The sequence below is a fragment of the Pelodiscus sinensis genome, chromosome 2 (assembly GCF_049634645.1).
Source record: "Pelodiscus sinensis isolate JC-2024 chromosome 2, ASM4963464v1, whole genome shotgun sequence".
Classification (NCBI taxonomy): Eukaryota; Metazoa; Chordata; order Testudines; family Trionychidae; genus Pelodiscus; species Pelodiscus sinensis.
The window spans coordinates 53388311-53407468 of record NC_134712.1 but is presented as its reverse complement, the minus strand read 5'-3'; the positions used below and the strand labels follow the sequence as shown (position 1 = coordinate 53407468).

The following is a 19158-nucleotide window of genomic DNA, read 5'->3' as shown; positions in this document are numbered from 1 at the left end:
AGATATTGATCTCAAAATAAACCTTTTTAGTTATCAGTTCTCTCCCCAGTATAAGGCACACCATTAATTACTCTGTTTTCCATCCATCAGAAAAGTTTGAATAAATGCGTAATATTCTTAGTGACCAGGTAAAATCTCATCTACTATTAGCCCTTCCTGTCAGATTACTCTGGTCTACAATTTTTTAGAAGTTGTCTGCTTCAGAGATAAAATGTGCTATTAATTATGTATTTTGATGTGCTGAATTCAAATATGACAATTAAAACAACTGATTGGCTACTGTTTCCAAGATATTTAAGTTTTTACATTTTACGTCTATGTATATTGTGTATATAGTTGAGTTTTAATCATAAATTGTAAACCTAGGTCTTTTCATGAGTTTATGGTTGCTTTACATGATAATATTTCACCTGTCCTGTTTATGTAACACCTTAAAAATCAGCAAAAGAGTTATATAAATAAAATTTATTATGAAACAAAAGGCAAAAAACTATTATGTACATAGTTTAGTCCTATTCAGTGTCTACTCGGCGCTTCTTGGCTTGTCTCTTGTATTCATTAAATGGAGCATCTCTTGTCACTGTCCAGCAATAGTCTGCAAGCATTGATGGGCTCCATTTGCTCTGATAGCGTTTCTCCATCGTTGCAATGTCCTGGTGAAATTGTTCGCCATGCTCGTCGCTCACTGTACCGAAGTTCAGTGGAAAAAAAATCTAGATGAGAGTGCAAAAAATGTATTTTTAGTGACATGTTGCAACCAAGGCTTTTGTATGCCTCAAGGAGGTTTTCCACCAAAAACCTGTAGTTGTCTGCCTTGTTGTTTCTGAGAAAATTTATTGCCACTAACTGGAAGGCTTTCCATGTCGCCTTTTCCTTGCCATGCAGTGCATGGTCAAATGCCTCATCTCGAAGAAGTTCACGAATCTGAGAACCAACAAAGACACCTTCCTTTATCTTAGCTTCACTTAACCTTGGAAATTTTCCACGGAGGTACTTGAAAGCTGCTTGTGTTTTGTCCATGGCCTTGACAAAGTTCTTCATCAGACCCAGCTTGATGTGTAAGGGTGGTAACAAAATCTTCCTTGATTCAACAAGTGGTGGATGCTGAACATTTTTCCTCCCAGGCTCCAATGACTGTCGGGGTGGCCAATCTATCTTGATGTAGTGGGAATCTCTTGCACATTGCGGAGAAACTAAATGATTTCTTTGCTTCAGTCTTCATGGCTGAGGATGTTGGGGAGATTCCTGAATCTGCACCGTCCTTTGTGGGTGATGAATCTGAGGAACTGTCCCGGATTGAAGTGTCATTAGAGAAGGTTTTGGAACAAATAGAAAAACTTAATGTTAACAAATCTCCGGGACCGGATGGCATTCATCCAAGGGTTCTAAAAGAACTTAAATGGGAAATTGCTGAGCTATTATCTGTGGTTTGTAACCTATCCTTTATATCGGCTTCCGTACGTAAGGACTGGAAGGTAGCCAACGTGACACCAATATTTAAAAAGGGCTCTAGAGGCGATCCTGACAATTACAGACCGGTAAGTCTAACTTCAGTACCGGGCAAATTAGTCGAAACAATAGTAAAGAATAAAATTGTGAAGCATGTAGAAGAACATAATTTGTTGGACAAAAGTCAACATGGTTTCCCTGTAAAGGGAAATCCTGTCTTACTGATCTGTTAGAGTTCTTTGAAGGGGTTAACAAACATGCGGACAAGGGGGATCCAGTAGATATAGTATACTTGGATTTTCAGAAAGCCTTTGACAAGGTCCCTCACCAAAGGCTCTTGTGTAAATTACATGGCCATGGGATAAGAGGGAAGGTCCTTTCTTGGATTGAGAACTGGTTAAAAGACAGGAAACAAAGGGTAGGAATAAATGGTACATTTTCATATTGGAGAGGGGTAACTAGTGGTGTACCCCAAGGGTCAGTCCTGGGACCAATCCTTTTCAACTTATTCATAAATGATCTGGAGAAAGGGGTAAGCAGTGAGGTAGTAAAGTTTGCAGATGATACCAAACTGTTTAGGATAGTCAAGACAGAAGCAGACTGTGAGGGACTCCAAGAAGATCTCACCAAACTGAGTGATTGGGCAACAAAATGGCAAATGAAATTTAATGTGGATAAGTGTAAAGTAATGCACGTTGAAAAAAATAACCCCAACTATACGTACAGTATGATGGGGGCTAATTTGGCTACGACAAATCAGGAAAGAGATCTTGGAGTTATCGTGGACAGTTCTCTGAAAACTTTCACACAGAGTGCAGCGGCGGTCAAAAAGGCAAATAGGATGCTAGGAATTATTAGGAAAGGGATAGAAAATAAGACCCAGAATATCTTACTGCCCCTGTATAAAACTATGGGACGCCCACATCTTGAATACTGTGTACAGATGTGGTCTCCTCACCTCAAAAAAGATATTTTGGCCTTGGAAAGGGTTCAGGAAAGGGCAACTAAAATGATTAGGGGTTTGGAACGGGTCCCGTATGAGGAGAGGTTAAAGTGACTGGGACTTTTCAGTTTAGAAAAGAGGAGACTGAGGGAGGATATGATAGAGGTTTATAAAATCATGAGTGGTGTGGAGAGGGCTGATAAAGAAAAGTTATTTATTAGTTCCCATAATAGAAGAACTAGAGGACACCAAATGAAATTAATGGGTAGCAGGTTTAAAACTAATAAAAGAAAGTTCTTCTTCACACAGCGTGTAGTCAACCTGTGGAACTCCTTGCCAGAGGAGGCTGTGAAGGCTAGGACTATAATAGAGTTTAAAGAGAAGCTGGATACATTCATGGAGGTTAGGTCCATAAAAGGCTATTAGCCAGGGGATAAAATGGTGTCCTTGGCCTCTGTTTGTCAGAGGCTGGAGAGGGATGGCAGGAGACAAATCGCTTGATCATTGTCTTCGGTCCACCCTCTCTGGGGCACCTGGTGCTGGCCACTATCGGTAGACAGGATACTGGGCTAGATGGACCTTTGGTCTGACCCAGTACGGCCGTTCTTATGTTCTTATGTTCACTACTATCCCATTCACAGAGAAAACAGCAGTACTTTGTGTATCCAGTCTGCAGACGAAGCAAGAGAGCAACAACCTTCAAATCGCCACAAAGCTGCCACTGATGTTGGTCATAGTTTATGCACCTCAAACGTTGTTTCATGTTGTCTCATGTTGTCTCATAGGTTTCCTTCATATGGACTGCATGACCAACTAGAATTGATGGCAAAACATTGCCATTATGCAGCAAAACATCCATAACTTCTAGGAATAACATGATGCAATTCATATAATGTATGATGCAATACCAGCTTCAGATTGCATAATTCGTTGTTTTGCCTAAAAAGCAAGTACTGTCCAAACCGAGTCATAGATTTATTCATAGATCCAGTCAAAGATGTATTTTAGTCATTTCTGGTTTAAATTGAAATCCCTTCCCTTTATAACTCACTTATCCTCTGCCATTGGCAAGTCAAGGGTCGTATATACTGACCCAATAGCATATCTTGAAAACTAGAGCTAATCAACAATTTTAAGCATCATTTTCGTTCTCAGTGACCCAGAATTAGTAACGTTTGACTACATTTATTTCAGAAGCATTTTGGCTGTAGAGCAGTGTAATCAAAGTTTTACTCAAGTCTAACTAACTTAAGTGTACCTTGTTACATTTCCCATAGAAACAGATTTTTCAGAAGACAATCCGGTCCGTCTGACCTAGCCTGTTGCTCATGAACTGGTGCTCCTTATCAACCATGTGTCGCCTCCTAATTGCCTTTGAGTGGTTTCTTAATTCTCCTAAATAATGACATTTATTCCTTGAAGTTTATTCTCCTCTTTCTAATTTACAATGTTCAGAAAAACAAATGTCAAGCTCTTCTTAGAGCTCACAGTCCTATGTGGTCAATAATAGTAGGTCCTGCTTCTCACTAATTCCCTCTTTTCATGGAAGAACCTTTTTAACATTTGCTTTTTTCCATTTACCCATTTAGGGCTCAATGCTGCAAGGCTCCATGCAAAGAAAATTCACATAGAAATCAACAGTTTTTCCACAAATTACAGAGTAGGAGGGTGATGAATGGTGAAATTTTGCTAATGGAACCACATTTTATTTTTATATTTTTTCAATGTTACAACAAACTTAAGCTATTCTGTACAGTGGTCCACCCCAGAGTAGCTGAGCAGCCAGGTGGGACTAAAATTCTTGGTGCATGCCAGGAAATACTGCTATGCTCCCAGTAGAGTCTCGCTGGGGGGTGTAGCCTGGCAGTATGCCGCGGCCCGGAAGGCAGGGGTTCGTGGCCAGGCACCAGTCTGTGGTCCTGCAGTTGGGAACCACTGCTATAGAGGATGCCATACTACCCTCATTACCAGAGTTTCTGAGCACCTTCTTGTAAAGTTTTATGTGATGTGATTAACATCTATCATTCATGATTTGTTTTTTTCCCCAAGAGGAAAAATGTGCACACAGGAGTGTTTTGTTATGGTAGGATTTTTTTTTAAATGCATATTCTTCTAAATGGAATTACCAAAAAGTTGATGGCTCTCTGTCCAGGTGCACCAAATAGTTGTAGTCCAGATAGGTGACAAAGGTGTGCATAACTGATGCCAGAGCATTGTCTGCCAAGATGAGATAGACTCTCCTAACTGGAAATAGAAGAAAATATTACTTAGGGAGCCTGCAATTTAAGAGCTTTGCATCAGTGAGGAAGTGCTTCAATATTTTTTCAAAATGTCATCAAAATGGTTACGGAGATTTTTCATTTGAGAACCTGTTTTATTTCGTAAACCAACTGTAAAACAAAAAAGTTGTTAATTTCAGGAAGTCGTGGTACTTTAAAAAAAAGTCTAGCTTTTAGTTAAAATAGCTTCAACTAGATTTACCCATGGATAGATTCATTCAAACAAATCACTTAAGTACCTATGAAGGGTCCATATTTCCCATCTTTTTTATCCTGAGATCTGGTCCCCCAGAATAATCCATTTAATTTATAGCAGGGGCAGGGAACCTTTTTTGGGTCGGAGGTCTCTGACCCACAGGAAAGTCAGTCGGGGGGGGGGGGGGGGGGACGCACACAAGTGAGAAGCAAAGTGAGACGCCCCTGGCTGAGAAGGAGAAAGTTATTCCTCATATTTCCCTCGCACACCAGAGCCTGGAGGGGAGGTGGGAGCCTCAAGCTAGTAGATTGCGTGTGCTCCAGCCCTGAGATTGTGGGGGGCTGGCAGGAGCATACTGGCAATCAAAATAGGCCAGGGAAATGGGTTGAGAACGGCCCTCCCCATGACATCACCTCTGCGTGCCCCTCAAGCCCCGCCCCCGTCATGTCTAGCACACGGCACAGGCAGCGGGTCGGGCTCTGCGTGCCACATACAGCGTGGACGCAGAGCCGCTCAGAGTGAGGGACAATGGCATGCGGACATGACAGCTCACCGGAAAATTCCCGGTATCCCGCCGAGCTAGTCCACCCCTGGGGGCTGGAGTGCTGGCTTCCCAATGTGTGCGTGGGGGGAATCCCTGAGCCTCAGGGGGCCGGATCCAGGCAAGCCAGGGGCTGCATACAGCCCCCAGGCCTGAGGTTCCCCATCCCTGATTTATAAGAAGTAGGGATATTAAGTTGCAATGAATTAGCTAATCGAGTAGTCAATGGAATTTCTATCGACAGCTTGATTAGTCAATGCGGGGGGGGCATTTGCTCCCCCCGCTGCAGTTCTGCCGCAGGGATGTGAATGACTAGTTGACTCTCCGATAGGCAAGCCCTGCATGCAGCCTGATGCCGGGCTTCCTGCGGTGTTTCAAAGCAGCAGTGCCACATGCAGCCTGGGGTCCGCAGGGCTGTTGGTATAATTCAAAGGCAGAAGAGCCCTATCGACTAATCGAATAGTTGATGCAAAATACAATGACTATTCGATTTGTCAGTTACTTGAAATTTAACATCCCTAGTCTGTAGTTTAAATGTAGTAGGAGCCAGGAGCACAGGTATCCCGGCTCCTACCACATTTAAACTGCAGAGTCGCAGTCAGGTTAGCTCCTGGGGGCAGCACAAGCTGGGACTAAGCAGTCCCGGCTCACACCAGCCCTGGGAGCTAACCCCGCTACAGCTCTTTATTTTAAATGTAGTAAGAGCCCACTGGCTCTGGGACTCCCCTGCCCATCCCTGCACCATAGAGACTTTTAAGCCAGCTTTCTGCAGCACCGGCTCCTGCTTTCCCCCGCCCCACTGCCTCTGACATAGCCAGGGGGTAGAAGAAAGCAATCAACTCGACTACCTGATAAGCCTATGCTTATCGGGTAGTCAATTAGCTAACTACTCCCTCACATCCCTACCTAGAAGTCTGTAGTGCTACATGTCTGAGAAGTAAACATGAAATATTCATACAATGTTATAGGAAAATAGAATACAAGTTGCATATTTGTGCTCCCTTCGACCAAGGCTCATTATTAGAATAAATTAAGTTTCATACAAATAACTTGACCAGTTAGAACACATTTCAGATGCTAGAGCAGGGCTACTCAACTTTGGAAGCCCCAGGGGCCATAACGATACTCATAGCACATGCCAAGAGTCGCAACTTAAATGCAAATATATACAAATAGCTTCTTTCACACTGATGGGCATCAATACAAAGATTAAGGTAAGACAACACAACACACAGGCCCCATTTAAGTCAGTTCTGCTGACATTCATAAAATGCAATATTTACCTGATTTCCAGCTAAATGACGGTACTTTTAATGAGCAATGACAGTCCAGGAATTTAACTACTAAACACATATCAACAGAAGACCATTATACTGATTTGCTATTGTCGAGCGTGTTCCCAGTGGAGGCCATGTTCAAAGGTTCCCACCTGCGGGACCCATGTTGTGCCCCACATAAACTCAAACTGCACAGGGGGCCGCAAGAAATGGGACATGGGCCGCATGCAGCCCACGGGCTGTGTATTGAGTAGCCCTGTGCTGGAAATTTAGGCCAATTGTGTGAAAAATAAATATGCATTATTTGTATAAGGGGCAAAATATACGAGCGTGGGTTAATTAAATCACCAATTCTGATAATTTAAAGAAGAAAACTGTGATTTTAGCAATTAATTTTAAATACACATGTACTTCAGTTATCTGAAAGAAAGGTTAATTTTCATTGGTTGGTAACCATTAAAAATGTTTATTTGCTACTAAATATAGCTTTTATTAAACGAGGTGCTTCTTTTTGGATACACTCTATTTATACATATTTATTTAAGCAACTATATGGCTTAAATGTCTGATATTTAAAAAAAATCAAATGTAAAAATGGTGTATGCTGCATTTTAGATTTTTATTTGTGGTGTATCTCAAGGTTTTTTTGGGATGGAAATGCTAACCAGCATTTTTAAATAAGTCTTAATTATGCTGGATACAAGCCTTTTTCTTTCATCAAAATGGCTTATCAATTTTTTGTAGTTAAACCAGTTTATTAAATAAAAGAAGCATTATCCATAATTAGTAAATTGAACTCATTGTTCCTGGTCACTATGTCTTTCAAGATGTTAGAACTAGCAAATGTCATCTTTCACACCTATATTTTATTCACAGATTGGAAGAGGAAAACAAGCTTTCCTACTTTTTCAACTCCAAACTGGTTTCTTAATTTTGCATTAAGTGAAATGAAAAAAAAAGTTCTCTCTGCACTTGCAGAAGATACTACCGACATAAAAAAAGCTAGTTTATCACTTCAACAAGCTCTGATTCCAGATGCTTAGCCAGTGATTTCCATCAGTTCAATGGTTTGATTTAAACCCGACAGCAAATAAGAACCACATAATTTTTCTGCATTTAATTTAAATGATTAATAGAGTATAGTAAGCTTACGTCTTAACACAGCTTAAAATGTAAAATCAATACATTTTAACTGCTATATTTTAAAAAAATAAACCTGTATTTAATTTAAACAAAATAATCAAATTTAAATAAAAATCTGATTGAGTTTTAAAAACCATTAACATTTTTATCCACCCTGAAACATACTAAAATATTTTCCTATTTTTATTAGTTTGGCAGTATGAGATGTCTAAATGCAGTATTCAAAATATCGTTATGAGCAAATCTTGGATTTTTAACAGAAGACTGATATTTATCACTTTCTCTTATTTGATTATACTTCTGATATTGTAACTGAAGAGTCTACATCCCATGGATGTACATGATGTAAGCAAAAATATCAATATACAAAGCTGACTTTAAAGAAAAAAATACAATTGGATGGCATGGAGGTGGAATGCTCTTTTGCCACCTTTCTTTTCACATAGCTATGAAACTTAAATATATCTCAGCACTACTCATTGCTCAAAATAAAAATAGCATGGAATGAAATTATAACAACAAATGTTGATAGATAGGGGACACACAGCAAAACACCACAGCATACAACTGAGATAGTTTTGGGATGGATGATAAAGCCTACGTTGTGCAATAAAGGCAGACAATACAACTCATTGTGAGAGAATTAAAGAATTTATAGAACTAATATGACTGTTCAGAGCTCTGTAAATGGGGGAGGGAGGAAGCTAACATTTGTTTAAATAATGGACACACTGACATGAATTCATGTTATTCCAAAGGCTAAAATCTGGAGATAACAGTGCTGCTGAAGATTTTTCAATAGTTCTTCAATATCTGTGTTTTAAAAAACCCAAACTATTGACATTCCAGATTTTAATTATATTTTGCAGTTAATATCCCTTACTGAGTCTTAATTCCCACACTAAACTGATTGTAAATTACTCTTAATTTAACCTTTCCTTTTCTGCACTGATTCACATCCATTAGTGAAGTTCAAAATGCCTAGAAAAGGCTTAATAAAATCACCCATGATTAAGTTTTCTACACTTAACAGTTCCCATTATTAGTTTTTTAGTTCAAACTTTTCTTATCCAATACATCTAGTGAGAACAATGCTTGAAATACTCAAATCACTTTGGCAAGCCAGATAACAGTATTTGAACAGCAGAGATTTAAGTCTCTCCAGAGGCAGCAAAGAATAAGATCTCCCTTCGGAGTAGGTTCTCAGGTGCATAGGTAACAAAATGCACAGGGCATACACCCTAACAGCACAAATGAATCAAGCTGTTCATATGATATGTTAAAGATTATGAAACTGAACATTGGAGATTTGTGAAAATAAGATGTTTTTGCAGATACAGACTAACATAAGTACCCCTCAAACTAATTTCCTCTAATAGGAGAGCACAGCAACCTGGCATTTGGGTATACTGCCAGAATGTTTTAGACACAAAGCAGGTGAAGTAGACTACACCAAAACGCAGCTAACGTAAGAAAAATGAAAAATTGGTTTTGTAACAAAACCAGTCAGTTGCTCTAAACTGAACCTACACTGTTGTAGGTAGTGTTTTTGTAGCCCAGCTAATCACAGTATATTAGAGAAACAAGGTGGGTGAGGTATTATCTTTTATTGGGCCAACTTCTGTTGTGAGAGAGAGTTCTTCCTCAGATCCATTGTGAAGTTCAAAAGCTTGTGTTAAGCCAAATTTAAGGGGCTTTGTTTTGCTGCAACGATGCAAACCAGCCCCAATATAGAGAAGGAGCTGTCCCTGTCTATGCTCTGGTACAATCCATGCTACATTAGTCAACTGCAGATTGTGTTGTATTCTATTACTTTTGCGAAGTATTTGGCATTGGTTCTGGTAAAGACATCACTGTTGGATTTTTCCTTGGCATGGTCTTCGCCGCTTATCTCAGGCATCATCTATCTCCTCGATAGGGCGCTGCTATGTAAGGGAAAGTTATCTGTGGCTGTGAACATCAGGGCTGTGCTTACCCCAGTTGGCGATAGCTTCAGGCAGTGCTGGGCGACCTGCAGCCCATCAGGGTAATCTGACTGCGGACCATGAGACCTTTTGACTGTCCACAGGCACCACCTCCGCAGTTCCCAGTGGCCAGAGTTCTCTGTTCCTAGCCAATGGGTGCTGCAGCACGTCCCTGCAGGCAGCACTTTCCATAGCTGCCATTGACCAGGAACAGAGAACTGTGGCCTATAATCAAATTACTCTGAAATTCTGCTTGCATCCTGCACACCACAGGCTGCCCACCAGTGGCTCAGGGTAATTAAATTAGGTATGTCCACCTTTAGCTAACGTCCTCCTGCTAATTTCTTTTCCTCCTCTGCCACATCACCTATGAATTATATATCACCGTTTCCACTTAAATAAAACATTTAAAATATCAAGAAACTGAAGTTAGGCATTTAAATAAGTGGTCTCATTTTCCAAGTTGCTGAGCATCCCCACAGCTTTCTTTGGAGTAAATACGAAAAAAGGGAGATACTCACTTCATGCAGTAATGACTGTTCCTCAAGACACGTGTCCCCGTGGGTGCTCCACTGTTGGGGATGGGTTTCACGGAGCCGCAGATCGGAGCCTTGCAAAGCAGTTTCCTCCATTGGGCCGCGCATGCACAGGAGAGGTCTCGTGCTGCTCCCGCCCAAGTGTGCTAGGTCATGGAGCACCCAGGCGGACACACCTCGAAGAAGTCGTTACTGCACAAAGCGAGTAACTCCCTTTTCTTCTTCGAGTGATGTCCCCGTGGGTGCTCCTCTGTAGGTGACTAGAGATCAGTATTCTATCCAAAGTCATTGTTTAGTGGTGGTGGACACCACCACTCTAGCCACTGCTGAATCGGAAGCGAGTTGTGGTAAGATGGCATAGTGTTTATCAAAAGTGTGGTCTGATGACCATTGGGCAGCTCAGTAAATGTCTCTTACAGGGACATTGTTCAAAAGGACCATAGAGGCTGCTGTAGCCCCAGCAGAATGTGCTCATGGTGGATGTTGTAATGGTCACCGGATGACATCTAACTATACATGTCTATATCCACTTCGAAATATGTTGGGTTGAAATAGGTGTGCCTGTTGAGTGTTCAGCGATGGAATTAAAAAGTCGTTGAGATTTACGAAATGGTCGTGTTCTGTCTAAGAAGGAGGCCAATGCTTCAGCTATCTAGAGTATGTAAGCTACTGTCTCATTGTGAAGCGTGAGATTTTGGGAAAAAGGTAGGTAAACCAATGGGTTCATTCACACGGAATGCTGTATAGACTTTTCGTAAGAATACTGGGGGAGGTCTCAGCGTGTCTGTCTTTTGTGAAAACCGTGTATGAAGGTTCCACCATAAGGGCCCCAAGTTCCTCTGCTCTCTTCACTGAAATGACAGTTGACAAAAAGCAGACTTTCATAAAGAGGAAGGGTAGTGCCACAGTGGCCAGTGGTTCAAAGGGAGGCCTGGCGAGATAATCCGATGGGGCAGGTAAAGGTTATGGAGGCCCCTAAGAAACCTTTTTGTGACAGGATGAGCAAATATGGAGAAACCATTCACAGAGAAGTGAAAAGCTGTTATTGCAGAAAGGTGGACACTTAAGCTGTGTCTAGACTGGCAAGTTTTTCCGCAAAATCAGATGATTTTGCGGAAAAACTTGCCAGCTGTCTACACTGGCCGCTTGAATTTCCGGAAAAGCACTGACGATCTCATGTAAGATCGTCAGTGCTTTTCCGGAAATACTATGCTGCTCCCGTCTGGGCAAAAGTCTTTTTCCGAAAGACTTTTGCGCAAAAGGGCCAGTGTAAAGAGCACAGTAGTGTTTTCTGCAAAAAAGCCCCGATCGTGAAAATGGAGATTGGGGTTTTTTTGCGGAAAAGCATCCTGCCAATCTAGACATGCTTTTCCGAAAATGCTTTTAACGGAAAACTTTTCCGTTAAAAGCATTTTCGGAAAATCATGCCAGTGTAGACGTAGCCTTAGAGAAGAGTGTGAAAGCCCCAACATCTTAAGATCTAGCACATAGTCAAGGATGGTGTTCAGTGGGGATGTCCGAGGATCTATTTCAGCTGACACCACTGGGAGAATCATGTCCATTTTTGCAGGTAAGTTTTTCATGTAGAAAGTCTCCTGCTGTGAAGGAGAACATTCTTCAACCGCTGAGAACACTGGTCTTCTACTTCCATGAACCAGAGAGAAGTCATGCCTGGGCATGAAGAATATGTAGTTGTGGGTGCAGCATCTTCCTTTCGTTCTGAGAGAGAAGGTGCACTCGATGTGGTAATGGGTAGGGAGGTTGAACCACTAGTCTGTAAAGGTACGAGTACCAAGTCTGGCATGACCATGAGGGACCTATCAGTATGACAAGGGCCCCATTCGTGTAGATTTTGTGTAGGCACTGTGCGGGAAGCCGCATTCAAATCCCCAAGGGAAGAATTTTTTTCTTTTACTTTTGGTAAATGAATGAGGGAAACTGTCTAATAATAACTTGTGGAACAATGAGAGAGGTAACAGGCTGACAGGGAGATATCAGAGCTCCATCCGCTGACGAGGGTGGTTAAAGAGGAACTGAAAGGGAGGGGTTGAGCTGCGTGACTAGCACACTCAGGTGGGAGTGTCTCGACACACCTCCTGCCCAAGCACAGTCCAATGGGGGGAAACTGCTTTGCAAGGCCCCAAACTGCAGCTCCGGGCAACCCATCACCTACAGTGGAGCACCCATAGGGACATCACTCAAAGAACAATCAGGCTGTTTAATTTGGGTGTCTCAATATGGATTATTATTGGGTGCCTTTACATGGAATATGGTGCTCAATTTTAAGCACCCCAGTTTAAATAATGAGACCCATTTAATGCCAACACAGTGTAAGTTGTACTACTTCACTCCTTAAACTGGAACTCCTGCCATGGCTGAAATTATCCTGAGACTTTTGTGAGAGAGTTGCACTCATTTTCTCTTGAAGACCTTTGGATTAATTTGACCCAGTAACTCTACAAAGAGCACTTGTCTGTATGATTAGGTAATGTTCAGAGCTAATGCTATCTATTCACTCTTTTCAGCTATTTCTGATCATTTCAGCTCTAATGAATTCTAGTGATAAATTAAGTGACTTGTTTGTAATTATTTTAAATTTAACAACGATAGGACTAGTGAACCCTCCCCCACATTCTTCATTCCAATGACATTAATTTATGCTCTGCTCACAAAAAGTTATTGTTTTGATTAGACCCCCTCTTCGCCCTTTCTCTGGTGATGCCTTTTGGAAGAAAAGCATCATGTTTCCTACTTGTAATTTTGATTTCTGTACTTTTGAGGATGAAAGATTATAAGGTCAGACAAGCAGTTCCACTAATCACAGTAGAGAATATCCATGAAAGGCCTGTTACTTTTTCTCTTATTCCTCAGATGACATTTCCACAGTACATATGCAAGTGGAACAAAGCACATGTTGTTTAAGCAATTTTCTAGAACAATGGTACTGCCTCTTAACAATGGTAGGTTTATGTTAGAGAACAGAAGGAAAGGAGTCAAACAGGTTAATAGGAAATGTGATATGCTTTCAGCAATTAACATCCAAAAGCAGCTCGTCAACAAGATAAAAAAGCAAAAAATAAGACAACCACCTCCACCAACTGGAAGCATCTCTGAAGTGCTGTATCCAAAATAAAGAAAATTAAAATTACTTGTGAGGAAAGATAACTCTCTTTTACAGTTTCCACCATGGGTGCTGGAACAAGGAGTTTGTGGATAGGGGTGTGTTGCCACACTCCCAGCCTTGAAATGGTTTCCATTACATAGAGGGCTTACAGTTCGCTTAAATTGCTCTCAGCAGACCCACTATTCAAATTTTTCCAACACCTCTGATTTCATCAATATCAGGCAAGAAAGAAGGATGTAACTAGCAACTGTCCTATTTTTTTTTTTACTTGTGAATTTTGAAAGTAGAGGAAGGTACAAAGTGGTTTTAAACAGGAAATAGCTCCTGGAACTAATTTCAGGCAAAATGCAAAGTGACTGCTAGGTTTTTCCAGCAGTGAATGTTGTATAGATTTTCTATCAAAATTTCTAGGTAGAAGATACCATTTTTGTGATTTTCCAAGAAGGTGGAGAGTATTTCCACCTCATGACAACTAAGGAAAAAGAGCATGCTTTGTGAGGGAATTTGAACATTCTTCTAGGTTGACTATGAAGAACAGTGTAAAAAGGGTGAATGCTTAACAGGCTAAGATGCTTCTTCTCAAAGTGTTCGCTCACCCAGGAAGGGGTAAATGTACTTACTGAATCTCCTCCTTACACAGGTATGTTGTCAGAACTTTGAAAGCCCTCAAGACCACTGCACTTCCAAGTGAGGGATCTGTGTTGACAATGGAAATCCACAGTCACGAAGCGTAAGTACTTCTGATGGCAGTATAGAAGTAAGAACACAAATCTACTGAGGCAGATCCTTAATTGATGGAAGTTGTGATCAAACTGGCTCTCCATACCCAACCATCTCTAAAACACAATCTCATTTAGCCATTTTAGCTCTGTTCCCTATCCTGGCTCTATGGGATGAGCAAGGAAAGATTTTTCATCGGCTCGGCTTTTGCTTCTAACCTTACAGGATAGGCTCTTTTCCTCTATTCTCATTGGTCTGGTCCACCCTTTTCCTTCATCCTTTAGGAGAAATGAATGGGTCCCATGGCCTCTTTCCCAGTTGGAAGACAGAGGAACTCGTTTTCATAAGATAAGCTTATCACTAATAGATGAAAACTATATTTGAAACTGCACATTTAAATTTGAGAAAGCAGCCATTCTACTAGCAGGCAGCAATGATTTTCTGTCTGTTTTCTTTCTATATGATTAGCAACAAACCATCAGTAAAGTTTTCTGTCAGCATGTTAATATATAGGATGACAAACAAAAAAGCTTTTCAAAGCTACATGTATTTTCTTATATAAGCAATAAAGAACACCCACAGACATGAAAGATGTTAAATTGCTCTGAATGTATTTTCTTTAAATATCAAAAACTGACTGAGTTAACACTCCTGAGGAATAAAGACAGCTTTGAAAACTGGTTGATAAAATTTTTCCTGACAAGTTACAAAATTTATTTGCTTCCCCTTTACTACAGCGCAGGACCATTTAAAAAAAAAAAACTCTAAATGTTACTGAATACCATCCTCTCATATGAGAGAGTGAGCATGTTCGCCTGTGTGTAATTACCTATATAAACAGTTTACACAGTGGCTGGGGAGAAGTAATGTTTATACTCTGACCCAGTGCAGGGAATCTTATAGTTGTTTGTAATATTAATATTTATAATGGATAAATTCATACGTGCCCCCAGAGGCAACAGAAATGGGCAATATTTTAAAAAAATAAATTAGTAACTTTTTCAAAAACATTAAGAACCCCTTAACTGCAAACACTATATCACATGTGCAGCTTTACGATTTAACTTATTTTATTCTCTGACTGCCATCTCGCCTGAGTAATTTTTCTCTCTTCAGATCTTCAAGTTGTCAACTACATCCATAAACAAGACGATTACATTTTATCCCTTCTAGAGGACTGAGCAGAAGAAATATCCCAGATCTAGAATGAAAGGTAAGGAAGTCAGCAAGGCCCAGTTAAAGAACATATGTGCCTTTCTAAAAATGGGTATTTCTACAATTTCAGAGCAGTAAAATTCTGTGTTTTTACTTCCTGTAGGATATTAAAGATTCATAGGATTTCCTGCTCTGGTATTTCATCTTGTCTTGTTTCATCAGCTGCTCACCTCTCCATGGAGTATGCTGAGGAGAATAGGGTTAACTATCCTGGTGTTAGCATCTTTCATGTAAGGGAAGAGAGATAATGACCAAGTCAGAACACTGACTACAAAGTACTCTGTGGAAGGACACAGATTTTTTTTTGAAACTACTGTTTGCTGCCATTAAAAAAAATGGACACTTTATTGAGAAGGAGTAATTAATTGTCTATCTGGCTCTTGTGAAGGCATAACAAATACTAGAAATCATCCAAAGAGCAGGAGAATAAGAATAAAGGAGACAAGCTGATCTTCACCATTCTAGACTGTTGTAGCCATGCATCAAGGCATACTGTAGAACACCAAAACATTCCAAGACTTCAAACAGTTTCACTCTGGATCAGGAAGTTGCAATTCTTTGAAGATTCACACTTCAAACACACATCCTGATCTTCCCCCTTGCAAGCACATAGGTCACAATAAATATCTGCTGTGCAGGTGAACAAAACATGGAAAGGCTACATGGGATTAGTCAACTATCTGATTATACAACTATACATCTCTGCAGAGGTCAAAAACACTCCACCGTTCAAGTTGTCTATGGTGGGTATTGGGCAGAGATGCAGCAGATTTCATGGACACTGAGAGTCTGTGTCAGCTGCTGTGGCCATAGAGCTATGTCACATACTTTGTCAGGAACTTCCTTAATTTGCTCTGCAGCCTCAGGGGAATATGCCATTTCCTCAATTTTCATGGACCACCCTCTGTGTAAACTTCACTTACTTAGCATTGTGTAGAATGAGGGGATTAGATCCTGGGTATTCTGTCAGTAGCTAGCAACAAAAGATTTACACATTTTGGTAATTCACAATGACTTTTTCTAGCCTCCAAGCACACAGGGATCTCTTTCTTCCCTGAAAGAACACCAATAATATTCCCAAGACTGGCTCTATCTGAAACACATTGTATCTGTGCTAAAAGATGCACGTCTTAACATATCATCTGAAATACTGTTCTGGGGAGAGATTATCTTTGACAGTATTTAGCAAAAATGTTCCATAGCAAATATGGGTCAAAAACATGTAATGGGAAGAGTGCCCATGGCAGCATAATGTTAGAAACATCATAATATTGTGCGCACACAGGGTTTAAAAAGATTAGCATGCTACTAAAACAGTAGTCAAGATCCCCACTGATATTTTCACATCAGATAATTTTCGATGCTTCCAAATATTGAATACAGATCTAAATGCTGTAGAAGGTCTTCAAAAACACTGCATGTTTGTAATACTCTCCAGTGGAATTTCAGTCCATAAAGAGGATAATCGACTACATGCAAACAAAAGCTGTTCTGTGGCAAATATGATCTTACTCTAATATTTCTCCTGCTTGGAAAATGAAAACAGTATCCATATCCTTCAGGGAAAAAAATGGAAAAAGAAACGCTCCAAAGGAAACCTTAAAAAAAATAATCCTGCCCCTACATATGTTGAAGCTTGCATAAAATAGGAAACATACATAAAGAAATTACTTTGTCATCTAGTAATACTGAACACAACTTTGGGTCAGTTTGTATTACATCCTTATGTACTAGTGGCGTTAACATTTTGTGGTTTGTGTAATGTATGTCAATAAAATGACAAAACTGTCATATACATGCTTTTAGGCTCTAATAACATAGGGTGCGTCTATACTGCACTGTTATTTTGAAATAATGTTAGCGTCTACACAGCCATTCCGTTATTTTGAAATAATCTCAAAATAACTGGCGGATTATTCAGAAATCTGTAAACCTCATTCTATGAAGAACAACACCTATTCTGAAACAGCTATTTCAAAATAAGGTGTGCGTAGATGCTCCACTACTGCTATTTCAAAATAGCCCCTCGCCAGGCCTATTGTAAGTTATTCCTCTCCAGTGCCTCCTGAGGCTCTAAATCGAGATAGCACATCTACATTAGGGAAGCCTGCCTCAGACTCATTTTGAGGCTTTCCTGCATTGTAGACATGCTATTTCAAAATAAGCTATCGTGGAATAGCCAGGCAGCGTAGACATACCCGTACGGTGTATTGCAATACTGCAACCTCATTGTATGTGCAGGTGATCTGTGCAAGGCCTTGTGCATCACAAACTCCATATGAAGTTCTATCTTCTGAAAGAACCTCTATAACATACCTAGAAGAAGTCAGTACCATGATAAACTACATGGTCCCCATTTCAGGACATGTCTAGTATAGTGATGGGCAACCTAGGCCCTCCATGTCAATGGGCTGCAAGATTGTCATAACCAAGATGCTCTCTCAGGATAGGGTAGTTTTGCAAACTGCACTTGTGTACCTAAAATTTGCAGGGCATACCTATTGAATCATAGCAGCACTTTGATTGGATACAGAGGGAGCACATGGCTCTCACAGTCAGTGTTGTGTGGAATCAGCACATACCTCATTTCACATGCATGTCACTATTAATACCAACAGGAAAAAACCACACTGATGGAAACCAGCAGAATCTAGCAGCCATGAACATGGACAATGGCACACAAAATGTCTTGCGGGACACACACAGAACCCAGTGGGCCGCAGTTTGCCCACCACTGGTCTAGTACAGCTGCTCCCCGAGTTACAACCACCTCCACTTATGACCATCCGTGCTTACAACCAAAGCGGTCGTAAATGTGGATCCGAGTTACGAACGGCGATCCACGCTTACAAACAGCACGGTCACCATGTAAACCTATGGGATCCGAGTTACGAACACTTTGAGTTATGGACCAAGTGTTGGTCTGTAACTTGTTAGTAACTCGGAGAGCGGCTGTACAATGTGATACAACTATGATGGAAATGTAGAGTTGGTCCACATTTGAAACATAAGTTGATATAGCAACAATACTCAGAAGTAAATCCACATCTCTGAAGCCACGGCTATGTCGACCTAACTCTCAGTGTAGATCTAGCTAAGTCAACAGAAGAATGCTTCTGTTGATTTACCCACTGTTGCTCAGCAAGATGTGTTCCTACAGCAAGGGAAAAACCCTTCCTTTGCTGTAGGTAGTGGCCGTGGGCTTATAATAGAATAGATATGGCACAATAGCTATGCTGTTATAGTTCTAGTCACATAGACATGGACTAAGAGTAATGTACAGCACAGGAAAACAGAAAGGTGGGCTAATGATAGTAACTTATAGTTTAAACAGAAATTTCAGAATTTTTCAACCCTAAACCTGAGGGCTGTGTCTAATTGGCATCGCTTTCCGGAAAAGGGATGCTAATGAGACACTTCCGAATTGCAAATCCGCGGGGGATTTAAATATTCCCCGCGGCATTTGCATTTACATGGCTGCCGCTTTTTTCCGGTTCGGGGTTTTTGCCGGAGAAAAGCGCCAGCGTAGATGCGATTTTCCGGAAAATAAGCCCTTCTCCGGTAGATTCCTTATCCCTTGAAAGTAGCTATAAGGGTATGTCTACACTACAGAGTTAGTTCGAACTAACTTAGTACGAATTAGTTAATTCGAACTAAGCTAATTCGAACTAATGCGTCTAGAACTAAAAACTAGTTCGAATTAGCGTTTTGATAATTCGAACTAGCATGTCCACATTAAGTGGACCCTGAACAGGGCTTAAGGCTGGCCGG

The 19158-nt window shown here is 40.7% G+C and overlaps 1 protein-coding gene across 2 annotated transcripts in view; it reads right to left on the bottom strand.

Annotated features, from left to right (window-relative positions):
• The window catches only part of JPH1 (junctophilin 1), a 127274-nt gene that overhangs the window by 45466 nt on the left and 62650 nt on the right, over positions 1-19158 (bottom strand). The window contains exon 3 of one of the 2 annotated variants that reach the window (XR_012901368.1): positions 4519-4636. The exons of the other annotated variant lie outside the window; for it this stretch is intronic. The gene's annotated coding sequence lies outside the window, so the exon portion shown is untranslated. The remainder of the gene's footprint in view (positions 1-4518; positions 4637-19158) is intronic. 2 annotated transcript variants of the gene reach the window in all.